This window comes from Erigeron canadensis, chromosome 2 (genome assembly GCF_010389155.1).
Source record: "Erigeron canadensis isolate Cc75 chromosome 2, C_canadensis_v1, whole genome shotgun sequence".
In the NCBI taxonomy this organism is placed as follows: domain Eukaryota; kingdom Viridiplantae; phylum Streptophyta; class Magnoliopsida; order Asterales; family Asteraceae; genus Erigeron; species Erigeron canadensis.
The window spans coordinates 26,770,075-26,773,763 of NC_057762.1; the positions used below are offsets into that span (position 1 = coordinate 26,770,075).

General features: G+C 41.2%; 1 long non-coding RNA gene across 2 annotated transcripts; it reads left to right on the forward strand.

Moving 5' to 3' along the window:
• Window positions 1–268: 268 nt before the first annotated feature.
• LOC122590042 lies at window positions 269–1,607 on the forward strand. 2 transcript variants are annotated; one of them, XR_006322391.1, is made up of 3 exons: window positions 269–507; window positions 651–707; window positions 1,092–1,607. It is a non-coding gene; the product is annotated as an uncharacterized LOC122590042 (long non-coding RNA). The 2 variants fall into 2 exon arrangements; XR_006322390.1 differs by lacking the exon at window positions 269–507 and having other exon boundaries at window positions 517–707.
• The last annotated feature ends 2,082 nt before the right edge of the window (window positions 1,608–3,689 follow it).

Here is a 3,689-nt window from a genome sequence, read left to right on the forward strand (position 1 = left end):
GTAAAAATGTAACTATTAGTTATTTGTATTATATATTTATATTTATGTTCCAAGTCAGCCCCGCATAAAGTGCAGGTTTAATCTAGTATACATATATATATATATATATATATATATCTACCTATATTATAAAAAAAACACTAAATTACCGTAACAACCACAAAAATTGACACATAGGGGCAAATAATTGGTGACTGTTTCTCCCACTACTTTTTTTTTACCCAATCTTCTTCGAGTCAAACCACCATCCCTTTTTACATCCATCACCCATCCCTCCCCCTCTCACTCAAAATCTATCTCCCTGTCTTTCTCTTTATACATCGGCAGGATGACAACCCCACCGCCGGCTCCGCTACACCACCACGCCGAGCCACCGCCGCAACTCGCCACCACGACCATCACTGGCGACTATCCAACCTAATCAAACAGCAATCCCTCTTTCTTCTGATATATATATCTGTGTCTAAATCCATATGTCTTCATCTTGGTTGTGTGGGCTGCTATGTGGTGGGTAACTCTATATCTTTTCTTTTTTTGTTATTCATTGTCTTTGTAGTTATTGTCCTGAATATCATGATTTGGTGGTGATGATCTTCATTCTTGAAGAAAAAAGATGATTGTACAAAGGTAAATTTTTGTTTTTTTTGAAGTTTCTAGGCCATGACAATGATGATGGTGTCCGTCGCAGTGGTGTATCCTGTGTAAAGGTAAATTGTTTTTCACTTTCTACTTGATATATGTAATTCTATCCACTAAAAATGACAAAATGGGGTAGTTGGGTTACTGGTCTAATTGGATTTAATTGAACACAAAGTCACAAATATTCCCGTAAATCTTTTTGTCCATTGTTTTTTTTCGAGGTTCTTACATGAATATAGTGTGCCAAATATTATGCAAAACTTGTGGTTTCAAGTTTTCAACCATAATCTCCAAGCTATGAATAAAATGGTAGAGCAGGCTTGATGCATTCGATATATGATTTGGGCGACTTTTAGCGATTAAATATAGAACGTAGGCCGAATGAACCTATAGACAAGGAAGTTGCTCCAAATGGGTGTGCTTGACACTTTTCTCTGTGTTTTGTTTGGTAGAATTAGAGCTCGACAAGACAAAGAAGGATTATGAGGAAAAAAATGATCGGAATCACCTGCTGAAATCCTTCAATGTCAGTTATGACTAATGTCATGGTTAATATGCTCCAACCTATCCAAAGATTTTGATATGCCCATTTGGCTGACATTGGTTTCCCTTTTCTATGATGGGAAAAATGTGTGTTCGTTGTTGGCCTATACCCTTCACACAAGCTATTTATTTGTTTGCAAATGTCGGTATTTTCTTTTCGTTTGATTCTCTCAAAACTAAATTTGGCTATTTCTGGCAGAAGTTTGATAATGGTGGAGTTTTATGACATTTGATCTGTGTATTGCATAGTGAGGGGAAAAATTCTAGGATGGTGTAACCAAGCTTAATCATGTCCTCATATCTACCTACTATTGTTATTCTGCTACTGTTGCTGCTACTTTCTCTCTTATTCATAGAAAAAACAAATATCTAGCTCCTTTCTCAAAAACCTAAATTGATATATATGGAATCAAGATTAAGATTTACAGGTATGTATTTTAGATTTGTGAATGGCTTGTAGTTAATTGTCAATGCTATTTAAAATCAACGTCACCCACCTAAAGGTATGTTTCTTGAATTTTTTATATACTACTGTAATATACAATAAGTGGTTACGATTTTGTTGTCACATGGATTTGCATTCTGGAAATGGGATTATCAACTAACTTGGTGACCTATTTTTTGGTGTACCAAAAGAATGGATAAATGGTAATTATATCCAGGTTCATTTTCCACTGTTATCTCAAGTTTCCTTTCCTTTTTAATGGTCTGATCAAATAGTCATACTTTATTTTACAACACTATGTGGTATCAATTTAGTTGGTAATCCTGATATATGTTTAGCTTATTGATGATATACCCATACGGAGCTCTAGCTCCGTACCCGAAGCAGAAGCAGAGAATGAAGTCATCTTCGTATAGGTAAAGCCATAACGGAGCTCAGCCTCCGCTCAACATAATTACCCCGGAGCTCCAAAGGTAACAAATACCCAACTCTGAGGAGATACGCAACAAAGATCGGACAAAAGATCTTTTCCATGATTAATCTATTAAACATATCTAAACTCCGATATACTCGGACATAATTAGGTAACAAGATTACCACAAATCTCCTCAAGAAGGAAACAAGATATTCACAAAGGAGGGAAAGATTTATTCTAATTCTCTTACCCCCCCTCTCCAAGAAATCGACCGTTTATATAAATAGAGGAGGAAGCCTTACGGCACATTCATCATATTTACAGATAATACATCGAATCCCTAAATCTTTAAGTCGAACCTAAGTCGACTTATAAACCATCACAACCTATTCGACATCCGAAGAAACCCTAAGTCGAACTCGAACGACTTAGGATCAATCGATCATAGGCGTAAACCGGTCTCTCCGACCCTCTGACCGTAAGGGAATCGCCGATAAAGACCAATAACCCAACTCACACCTCCGGTTGAGCCATAGTGCGATTATTTGATCAAACAAATTGGCGCTATCCGTGGGACAACCAAATATATAAGTAAGAAGAATATAAGATAAGACCCCGACCACGATCATATTAATCAAAACAGAATGGCTGACGGAGAATACTCCCCGAGAACACCCAATTCGGGGACGCCAAGAACAACATAAGGAGGGCCGGATCCTCAAGATGGATTCTCTTTCGACACACCTGGGCCAAGTCACCGTTCCACTACATCAGGTGGTTACGGTGCAGGCTTGGGTGAAACATCGAATATTCAAGGTACCACAGGAAGATCAGGATTTCAAAACCCGGATTGAGACAGGCCTGCAAGGGTGTTCCCAGAGAGGCGCCAGGACGGGTCTCTATCATATGACCATGCAACAGGACGTTCTGTCGCGGAAGAACACGCGACAGATAGGACTATTGTGCCTGAACGCGCCCTGGAACGTCCTGCTCAAGAAGAACGTTCACCTGGGGAACCTCCACTTGGACCGAGTGGGTCCACAATTTCGTTACGGGACTCAGGGTTAGGAAGTCCTGTGCCATAGGGACGTAGCCCATCCGGAGCTCTGGCATCCTAGCAAGGCCGGAGCCCGAGAGGCCCCGCAACAGACCCTCTGGGAAACGGTGGATTCATGGCCACTCCCCTCCAGAGGCGCGACACAGAACAGAGCAGGCCAGGCTTCGTACAAATAAGCCAACGAGCGCAGGTTCCCCCGGCAGGAAACAATGGAGCATCGAAGTCGGCAACACATGAGATAAATGATGCATATGTACGGGAAAATTATGACAAACTGAGCAAAATTATGAATCGTTTGAGGACGGTTGGCCAAATCCGCGGTGTAACCAGGAATTTGGATAACGAATATGACTCCGATTCAGTAGATGAACACATCGAAGCAGAGCTTCCACCAAGGAGGGCTACCGGAGGAATAATCCTCCAACTAACAAGGGCCTCAGACGAACATGGCTCCACTCAGGAGAACAGAGGCACGAGTAGAAGAAAGACAGGTCTCAACGATTCAAAGAGAAAGAGCAATTCGGGAGCAACCCCACGAACGCTTACCCACAGCCAACAGGGGCCCGGAGAGTCATACGGAAGCATGGCAG